Below are 11,682 nucleotides of genomic sequence, written 5' to 3' on the forward strand. Positions count from 1 at the left end.
CCGCATGCGACGCTGCGGCACGCCGCGTCGTCGCCTGCTATGGCTTGTTCCTGGCTCAGCCTCGCCGGGATAGGGGAGGGGGGTCCCGACCCCCCTCCCCCCGGCTCGGCCTCGTGCTAACGCAGCAGTGCGCTCGTTTAACAGACGCAGTGCGGTTATTCTGTTTCCCCACGCACCCACACCCCTAAGATAGATAATGGGGCAAAGTCCATACAAGGAAGATGTGTCAGTACAACTATGCCCCTCGGTACGGTGCGGTGCGGGGGCAAGTCATGTTTCCCCCCCACGCAACCACACCCCTAAGATAGATAATGGGGCAAGTCATGTTACGGACTCGCCTCCGCATGCGCTGCAGCCATTTGGGCAAAAATAACTTTTCGAATTGGCCACCGTTACTTGATGGATCTCTAAGTTCAGACATTTTTATTGGTGACGTTCAGTTATCATAGAATGAGAAGTGCATGCAGCTTGTGTCCGGAAGGTGTTTGTGTTTGTGTGCCATTAACTGCTACTGACCTCCCTCACGTCACTCGTGTCCCACGGTCTCTCAATCATGTTGCCTGCAATTTTCTCTTGCACGCAGCCGACGCATCGAGGCTCCTGCACATTGATGTGTTGTTGCTGTAAAAAGGTGTGCTAACTGAACTTAACTGTCTTTACTGATTGAATTTTGAATTACAGGGGCGTGTGGAGCAAGCACTTGGGCAACACAAAAGTACAAAATAATGCAAGCATGTGTGTCTATGTATTTGCTGTAAAAAATCTTGTTATTTTCCTTGTACGTCAATTGAACAAATTTCCGAGACATTCGCCGTGAATTTCATTTTTTGAGACGCCATGAAGTACTACCATGGCTATACACCAAGTTATTCCTGTGAAGCATTCCCTCAAAAAAATTTATTCCTGTGAAAAAAGAACTTTCCATTATATGGTTTTATAGTGCTAGAGCAAATCCACCAAATAAGGTGTAAAAAGCTAGCTAAACTAGCAAGCAAACACATATAGCTTTATTGATTTTCCGTAGTATCCGTACGTACATATTTGCAGGAGAACTGCCGTATGTGAGCTTTGCGTGAAGCTAGATTATAGGTCGATTCGATCGATTCACTTTGTCGCCATCCACACAACTAACGCCTAACTTGGCGATTGAAGAAAAAAGGATTGGCAAGATTTTTTTTGTTTAGCCACGACAACCTATCGCTCCTGTTTTCTTTTTTGTTTCAATTCGATCTGATTCAAGTTAAAGGATTTTTTATTTATAAAAAATAAAGGTTCAAATTTAATCAACACGCAAGTTCAAATGTTTATTACGAGAGAAAGAAGGTCAAATTAAAAATCAAAGCAGTTAAAAAAAGTTTATAAAAAACCAGGGTTTCCTCTTTCTAAAAAAATAGAACTTCAAATTAAAAAAACTAGAAGTTCAATATTTATTCCACAACGAAGAAAGTCAAACTAAAAAATAGACCAGAGAAAAAAAATTATACAAACGGATTTCCCATTTTCCTAAAAATATAGAAGTTCAAATTTAAATAGCGGGAGCGCTTAGATGTTTATTTACAAAAAAACAGTTCAATTGCTCGATAGATGTAAGTCTAGAAGAACGAAAGAAAATTGTGGATTGCAAAAAAATGAGTTAACATGATAGAACCGAAAAGTTCAAAGATGAAACCTTGGGGAGTTCACGAAAAAATTTAAAAGGGTTAAAAAAATTCGGTGTTTATTGCAAACCTGGGATTTTTCTTCATTACTAATCAATAAATCAAGCAGGCCAAATTAAAAAAAAACATAAGAAGTTCAAAGTAAACTAGGTGAGTGGTTTCATGTTTATTACAAACCTAGATTTTTTTTCCATTACTAAAGAAATTTAACCTAGACGTTCAAATTTAAAAAATTGAGCAAATTGATATTTAGTTGAAAACTCTGTTTTTTTCCGGTTAGTAAAGAATAAAACATATCAGTTCAATTCAAAATAATGAAGAAGTTCAATTGGAAAAAGCAGAGCGGTTTGATATGTTTTTAAAAAACTCAGATTTTTCTGGTTACTAAAGAATAAAACCAATAAGTTCAATTCAAAATAACAAATAAGTTCAATATTTCAAACAAAGCTTCTAATATTTCTCAAAAATACACTATCAAATAAAAAACTTAGAGCGGTTCGATGACTATAAAAAACTCAGGATTTTTCTATTACTAAAGCGAAATATGGAGAAGTTCATGTACAGCATGTTGTGCATTTCGTATGAGAAAAAAATAAAAAGGCAAAGTCTATTCTTCTTTTGCTAGAAGTTCAAGTGCTCGGCCCAAGAAAGTTCAGAAATTCTTGTGAGAGGTTGAAAAAATTACGTGACAGAAGTTCAAGGTGAAAACAACGACTGTTGAAGTGCTCGACCCAAGAAAGTTCAACTACTCTAAGGAATGCATTTCAAATGATAATACAAGTATAGAAACTTAAAAGCTTAGAAGGTTTGTTGAAAGAAGTTCAAGTGCTCTATCCGGTGAAGTTCAAAAATTCTTACGAGGGACGCTCATCTTGTATTTCCATGTTTGATTTTTCCGTATAAAAATCAAATACAATTCTTTACTCAAAATATAAAAAGGTGAAGTTCAAATTGAAATAAAACAGAAGTTCGGAGTTTATTAAAACCTAGGATTTACCTTTTCAAAACATAAAAAGCACAACGCCATTTTTTGCAATTTTGAAAACAATCTCATAAACGTAATAATGGTTGCTAGAAGTTCTCCATCTTTTTAAAATGGACTTCTCCATCTTTTTAATATGGACTTCCTGGTTTTATTTCTCAATCTTTTTTATGATATTTTGAAGCATTATATTTTTAAAACATGAGCTTCTTGTTATTCTATTTTTGAACTTCTTGTTTCCATTCTTTAATAACGAGGAACATCTGAGTTTTCTATAATTGTCGAACTTCTCCATCTTTTTAATATGGACTTCCTGGTTTTATTTTCTTAATCTTTTTTATGAAATTTTGAAGCACTCTATTATTAAAAATTTAACTTCTTGTTATTTAATTTTTGAACTTCTTGTTTTCATTCTTAACAAATCTGAGTTTTTTATATACTTCGAAATTTTCTCTTATTTTGAATTGAACTTCTTAGTCTTATTGTTAGAAAAAATATGTTTTCAAAGAAGCATCAAACATTTTTTTAAAATTGAACCTCACACATTTATTTTTCCTAGGGATGGAAAGAATTTGAGTTTCCCGTAAACATCAAACTACTCCTTTTATTCTAATTTGAACTTCTTTAATTTTATACTTTAGTGAAGAAGAGAAAGTTGTGTTTTTTTATAAATATTGAACTTCTCTATTTTTATAATTTGGACTTCTTAGTTTATTTGAAATACTTTCTTTTTCTATTTGAACGTCTAAATACACGGTGAACCTTTTTTAGAAGAATTTTTGAACTTTCCCGGGCCGAGCACTTGAACTTCTAGCAACAAAACTTTTAGACTTTGCCTTTTTATTGTATTTTTATAATACAAAACACACACCATGCAGTACGTGAACTTCTGGCAGTTATCACTTTGGACTTCTCGTTTGTTTCTCTATAGTAATGGGAAAAATCTGTGTTTTTATGGACATCGGTCCGCTCTAACTTTTTACAAAACAAAATTATAGTTTTTTCCAATTTCTACGATTTGTTTTTTTGTCTCGCGACATTTTTAGGCATTTTTTTGTTGTCAGTGAAATGGCCTAGATGGTCCTTTTTTTCATTGATGAATTTCTTCAGTATATGGTACATGTGAACTTATGAATTTCTAAAACATGAATTTCGCATTTATATCTAAAACATGAATTTCTAAAACATAACAGTTTTGCTTTTTAGAAATGTACTGCAGGGCGTATATATTCGTCAGTGTTAAATTATTTTGAATACAAGCTCAAATTATTTTGAACTTCTTGGTTGTCCTTTTAGAAATATGAATAACCATTTTGAACTCCGTCGCTCGTTATTTAAGTTTGAACTTTTAGAATTTTTTTATTTAGTAACGGTGAAACTCTTTTTTGTTAAACTTTTATGAACTTCTCTATTTTCATTTTAACCTTCGTGGTTTTGCAATACATATTGAACTTCTTTGTTTTTTAAATTTGAACTTCAACTTTTTATTATAAATAGATTCAACATATTACTTTTATTCCTATTTTTGGATAAGAGAAACAAAAACTGATTTGTACAGTGAGAAGAAGTTCAATTTTTTTGCAGTGTGAAAAGTTGCATTTTGTTGTGAACTTTTTGTTGTTTTATTTCTATCTTTCTTTACAAAACGAACATTGCACGTTTTGCTGGGAGAAATGCACAAATATTGAACGGTGGAGGCCACGAGCAGGCACATCAAAATTGGACTTTTATCCGGTGCCAAGCTGAACTTCTTTGAATCTGAAGATGTAATTAGTTAGAATAGTTACAGGGTTTTTTGGCAGCATATATATTTAATTGATCTTTTCGTATAAAAAATGATATTTTCTTTGTCTTCGAACTGTTTGAATTTTTTCAATAGTATTGCTAGAGAGAATTTGTTCTCATGGGCATTGCAATGAGAACCTTGAGAACATCAAATTGCAAGAAGAAGAAAAATCATATATTTTTCCTTTTGCACAAACTACTGTACGAAGAATTATCACACTTCACAAAGGTCATTTAACCACAAGATAGTGGGCACACACACTTGCAAACAAGATGTGCGCCAGATTTTTTTAGGAACACCAAGTTTGAATCATAAACTAAAGAGTACACTGATCAAAATGTTTTAAGTACACACAAGAGTCCATAAGCTTTTTAGATAACAACATGTTGCCTCAGAAATTAAAATTATGAAGAAGTTAAGAAACAAAAAACAAGAGGAAAAAACATGTCTGAATGCACTTAAAAACATCTCTGCTTTCATCCACATCACTCTGAACTTCAGTCTTCCTTCAAACTGTGGGATCTGCTGCTGCAAAATAGGATGAGTAATACTGGAGGTTCTACACCATCATGTAATGCAGTTTTTTCATCCGGTAGGGGAGGAGGGAGCAGCAGAAGGAAGAAGGTCAACACCAATGCGGAGAGAAGGCCATCTTTGGTCTAAGAGGAAGGTTGGGAACAGAATGGCCACGACACACGAGGGGAAAGAAGAAAACTTTTGTACAGATCGACCAGGATTTTTTTAGATACATACCACATGATAAACAACACAATATTTTTGATACAAAGAAGGTTCGTTCACACATATACCTAAACAAAGTATAAATCCCAAATCTGATAGACAAATGATCCAACTGATGAACATACACAAATAAAAATACAGGTCAAATCATTAGTATTAGTGAGGAAAGAAGTGAAGTGCCGAGGCCAACAAGAAGATAGGGATATATAGCACGAAGCAGCCAACAAGAAAAATGAATTCAATTCAAATTAATTGAGTGAAGAAAGAACGCAACTCCAACAGCATGAGTTTACTTAGCAGCTAGTAGATAACTTGTTTGCCTGTTTCTTTCTAATTTGCTAGAATGGTAATAATAGTACTAGCAAGCAAGCATGTGCTTGATGTCCCGGAGACGGAGATTTGTACTAGCACAAGTTCGAGAACTGATGCCAAGAAACATGGAGCACTTACTATGTCCAATGAGTGATTACACTAGAAATTTCTAGAAACCACTAGGCTGGACTGTTGAAGCAGAGCATATCAGCGGTCAAAGAATGGGAAGTTTGACCTTGTGTGGGGAGCCGGTCGCCGTCGAGGCTGAGGCCGTCGGGCATGGGGTCCCTGTCGTCCTCCTCTTCCTCATGGGTGCCGTCCATGGAAGGAACGGGAGCTGCTCCAAATGAAAAAACAGTAAACAAGGGGATCGATCTGAGAGAATGGAGAGGAGAGGGTCTCCGTGGGAGGGGGGAATGAGGGCCATGACAGCCGATCCAGGTGAAGTCGTGGCGGCGGCATTAGGTGGTGACGGTGGGTGAGGGGCACCGGAGCCAAGGGGCCGCCGGTGGTAGGCGCGCTTAGCCAGGGGCCGCCAGCGGAAGGCACGAGATCCTGTTGCGGGTCTTCGAAGGGGGGCTGGGCGGCGGCGTGTTGGCGGCGGGGGGCTGGACGGCGGCGCGTTGGCCGCGGGGCGAGGTGGCGGAGCGTTGGGCGGCTGGGCGGCAGGGCGGCAGTGCGGTGGGTGACGGGGGCTGCGCCTGATGGAGGTGAGGTAGTTTGGGGTCCGTGGGTTTCCTTTTTTTTCTTTTTCAGAGTTCAGGAAATCTTCGTCGCACCTATATAGGTGTGACGTGATCCAAATAACTATTCTAATCCTAGGATTAGAATAGTGTTGTCCTATATATATATATATATATATATATATATCTGTGTGTGTGTGTGTTGCCGTTATAAGAATGATCATGATGCCCTCATGTCCGTATTTTATTTTTATCGACACCTCTATCTCTAAACATGTGGACATATTTCTCGATTTCGGCTTCCACTTGAGGACAAGCGAGGTCTAAGATTGGGGGAGTTGATACGTCCATTTTGCTTCATGCTTTTATATCAATATTTATTGCATTATGGGCTGTTATTACACGTTATGTCACAATACTTTTGGTTATTCTCTCTTATTTTACAATGTTTATCATGAAGAGGGAGAATGCCGACAGCTAGGATTTTGGGCTGGAAAAGGAGGAAATATTGGAAACCTATTCTGCACAACTCCAAAAGTCCTAAAACTCCATGAAAGTCATTTTTGGAATTAATAAGAATTATTGAGCAAAGAAAGTACCAGAGGGGGCCCACACACTGGCCACGAGGGTGGGTGGCGCGCCCACCCCTACTGGGCGCGCCCCCTTCCTCGTGGGCCCCCTGGTGGCCCTCCAGTGCCCATCTTCTGCTATATAAAGTCTCTTACCCTGGAAAAAATCATAAGAAAGCTTACGGGACAAAACTCCCCCACCACGAGGCAGAACCTTGGCGGAACCAATCTAGGGCTCCGGCGGAGCTGTTCTGCCGGGGAAACTTCCCTCCGGGAGGGGGAAATCATCACCAATGATCCTCTCATCGGGAGGGGGTTAATCTCCATCAACATCTTCACCAGCACCATCTCCTCTCAAACCCTAGTTCATCTCTTGTATCCAATCCTGTATAAAAACCACAAAATGGTGCATGTGGGTTGCTAGTAGTGTTGATTATTCCTTGTAGTTGATGCTAATTGGTTTATCTGGTGGAAGATCATATGTTCAGATCCTTAATGCATATTAATACTCCTCTTATCATGAACATGAATATGCTTTTTTAGTAGTTACGTTTGTTCCTGAGGACATGGGTGAAGTCTTGCTATTAGTAGTCATGTGAATTTGGTATCTGTTCGATATTTTGATGAGATGTATGTTGTCTCTCTTCTAGTGGTGTTATGTGAATGTCGACTACATGACACTTCACCATTATTTGGGCCTAGAGGAAGGCATTGGAAAGTAATAAGTAGATGATGGGTTGCTAGAGTGACAGAAGCTTAAACCCTAGTTTGTGTGTTGCTTCGTAAGGGGCTGATTTGGATCCACTAGTTTCATGTTATGGTTAGGTTTACCTTAATACTTCTTTTGTAGTTGCAGATGCTTTAAATAGGGGTTAATCATAAGTGGGATGCTTGTCCAAGAAAGGGCAGTACCCAAGCACCGGTCCACCCACATATCAAATTATCAAAGTAACAAACGCGAATCATATGAACGTGATGAAAACTAGCTTGACGATAATTCCTATGTGTTCTCGGGAGCGCTTTTCTCATTATAAGAAATTGTACACGCTTGTCCTTTGCTACAAAAAGGATTGAGCCACCTTGCTGCACTTTATTTACTTTCATTGCGTGTTACCCGTTACAAATTATCTTATCACAAAACTATCTGTTACCTACAATTTCAGTGCTTGCAGAGAATACCTTACGGAAAACCGCTTGTCATTTCCTACCGCTCCTTGTTGGGTTCGACACTTTTACTTATCGAAAGGACTACGATAGATCCCCTATTGTCGTGGGTCATCAGTCGCTGGCGAGGAGGCGGCGCTGCCAGCAAGGAGTGAAGGTTTCAACTTGGAAAGGAAGGCAGAAACAGGGGAAATGTGGCTTTTGGTAAGGGGGAGGGGGCGGGGAGGTAGATATTTCCGCGAAAGCCGAAAATTTGGAATCACTTCAGCGACAAAACTGGCGCGCAAAGTGTCATCAGACACGGTCCCTTATTCAGAGCGGGATGTGGACTGTAGCCGACGAACCTTCTCGCATAAGCCATAGGCGTACTATACACCGACGGTGCTCCAAGATATTTTGTACTACATCTCACACGGTTGGTGATAATAAACTTTGTGGGATCTACTTGATTTTTCATCTTGATTTGAATTACATAATGGGGTCACAGCTGCAAAGGATGGTGTTTGAATTGCTAGAACTTCTATCTATAGTGAACATGCAACTATAGGTTTGTCGTAAAAAATTTGGAATTATTCAGGGTTCGTTTGGACATTTTTATACGATAACTTGGTTTTCTAGGCATTTTAGGTGCACAATTCAAAAATAAACCACATGCACATACTCCGGTACACCAAAATGGGTTGTAAAATGATATATGTGTCCATGGGTTTATGCTTACGTCCCATTCAAGAAATGAGGATGAATTTCAAACACCACGGCACCGTGGCTCTCCGGCAAACGTTGAGGTGCTTGCTTTTGTAATGCTAGTAAATACAAAACTCGTCTGAAATTCATGAACCTTGGCATGCTATCATGGAATGACATCAAGATGTTGGGGTAAGAAAATATTGACCCATTTGGGCCAGGTTACGGTATAAGCTTCTCGCAAACCAGAGCTTCTCTCAAAACGAGCATGATGGTTTCGGTAGGTAACGTGCCACCCTGGGGGACGAAACAATATGCGTTGCATCTTCTCGATTTCAATTTTTTTTCCTAGTGTCAACATAGAACAACAGGAGTGTTGTGTCAATTTTTGGGATTTTTCGGGGTTCGTTTGGACATTTTTATGCATTAATTGAGTTTTTCAATGCATTTATGTGCATAATTCAAATTTGAACTACATGCACATGCTCTAATGCATATAAATTAGTTGAAAATTCAAATATGTGTCCTTGGTTGCACGCTTAATTAGGTCCCATGCAAGAAATGAGAATGAATGTCAAACACCCTGCCACCGTCACTTGGCCGCAAACATTGAGATATATACCTAGTTTTTAAATTCTAGTAAATCCAAAGCCCGTCTGAAATTCATGAAACTTGGCATGCTGCCATGGAGCAGGATCAACATGTCGTGGTAAACTTTTTGTCCCATTTGGGGCAGGCTTCGGGATATGCTTCTCACAAACCAGAGCTTCTCACAACAAGCCCGATGGTTTCAGTGGGGAATGTTTCACCTTTCTGGATGAAACGATATGCATCGCCTCTTCTCGATTTCAGTTTTTTTCCTAGTGTCAACATAGAACACCATGGGTGGTGTGTCAATTTCTGGGATTTTTGGGGGTTTGCTTGGACATTTTTGTACATTAACTGAGTTTTCTATGCATTCATGTGCATAATTCAAATGTGAACTACCAGCACATGCTCTAATGCATATAAATTGGTTAAAAATTCAAATATGTGTCCTTGGTTGCATGCTTAGGTCCCATGCAAGAAATGGGAATGAATGCTAAACACCATGCCACCGTCACTCGGCCGCAAACATTGAGATACCTGGTTTTTAAATTCTAATAAATGTAAAACTCCTCTGAAATTCATGAAACTTGTCATGCTATCATGGGCATCAATATGTCGTGGTAAAATTTTTGTCCCATTTGGGGCAGGTTTGGGGATATGCTTCTCACAAACCAGAGCTTCTTACAACAAGCCCGATGGTTTCGGTAGGGAACGTCCCACCTTTGGGGACAAAACGATATCCATCGCCTCTTATTGCTTTGAAAAAATTTCTCGTGTCAACATAGAACAACAGGAGTGTTGTGTCAATTTTTCGGATTTTTGGGGCTCGTTTGGACATTTTTCAATGCATTTATGTGCATAATTCAAATTTGAACTACATGCACATGCTCTAATGCATATAAATTGGTTGAAAATTCAAATTTGTGTCCTTGGTTGCATGCTTAGGTCCGATGCAAGAAATGGGAATGAATGTCAAACACCCTACCACTGTCACTCGGTCGCAAACATTGAGATACCTAGTTTTTAAATTCTAATAAATCCAAAAATCGCCTGAAATTCATGAAACTTGGCATGCTATTATGGAGCGGCATCAACATGCTGTCCTAAATTTTTGGTCCCATTTGGGGCAGGGTTGGGTATATGCTTCTCACAAACCAGAGCTTCGCACAACAAGCATGATGGTTTCGGTAGGGAACATCCCACCTTTGGGGACGAAACGATATCCATTGCCTCTAGTTGCTTTCAAAACTTTTCTTGTGTCAACATAGAACAACAGGAGCGTTGTGTCAATTTTCGGGGTTCGTTTAGACATTTTTATGCACTAATTGAGTTTTTCTATGCATTTATGTGCATAATTCAAATTTTAACCATTCACATGACGCCACGTGTCTTGGTTTTAATGGCTATAGGATTTAATGGCTCTTGATCGCAAACGTTTTAGAAAGAACACCCGTATGCGAAGTGAGAGCAGGATTTGTGCATCTCTTCAATGCAAACGGTAGTTTTGGATGACCCGTGTGCAACCACTTACAAATAATTTGCTAAGATTTGCATCTATCATATTGGGTATGTTGCCATTTGTCAAACTGGAAAGAATGTCATTTGTTGATCTAGTAACATTGCCATTTGTCAACCTTGTAACACTGCGATTTGTCAAAATATGAAGCTAAAAATCACTAGCACTATCTAATTTTTGCAACTAAAATTCAGTAATTAAGCATACATGGAGGCGAGGAGGCATGTTTAGCCGGGCATGCAGCGGGCGGCGTAGTACTATTCGATTTGACAGCGGGCGGCGCAGTTCCCGATATGGCTTTAATCCAGATGAGGGAGAGGGTAGTGGTTCCCAAAATGTTGAATGGCCAAACCACAGGCAATAATGAATGCATGAGGGAAGTAATGGGAGGAGGACCGTGAAAAGAGGTAGCATGATGTGAATGCAATGCAGTTTGCACTCATATAAAGGTGCCCCTTGAAATGATCCAGAAGAGGTGTCTAGAGGGGGGTGATTAGACCCTCAACACACAAACTTGGTAGCTTTTAAGTTTTTCAAGTTGAGGTGAAGTTTAAGCTCACAATACATATCAAGCAGGCATGCAAAGAGTATATGAGCAACTGAAAGTAAAGCATGCATGTCGGTGTCAAAACCGGCGGATCTCGGGTAGGGGGTCCCGAACTGTGGATCTAGGCGGATGGTAACAGGAGACAAGGGACACGATCTTTTACCCAGGTTCGGGCCCTTTTGATGGAGGTAAAATCCTACGTCCTGCTTGATTGATATTGATGATGTGGGTATTACAAGAGTAGATCTACCACGAGATCAAGGAGGCTAAACCCTAGAAGCTAGCCTATGGTATGATTGTTGTTCGTCCTACGGACTAAAGCCATCCGGTTTATATACACACTGGAGAGGGCTAGGGTTACACAAAGTCAGTTACAATGGTAGGAAATCTACATATCCGTGTCGCCAAGCTTCCCTTCCACGCCAAGGAAAGTCCCATCCGGACATGGGACG

The sequence above is a fragment of the Triticum aestivum genome, chromosome 4B, assembly GCF_018294505.1.
Source record: "Triticum aestivum cultivar Chinese Spring chromosome 4B, IWGSC CS RefSeq v2.1, whole genome shotgun sequence".
Lineage (NCBI taxonomy): Eukaryota > Viridiplantae > Streptophyta > Magnoliopsida > Poales > Poaceae > Triticum > Triticum aestivum.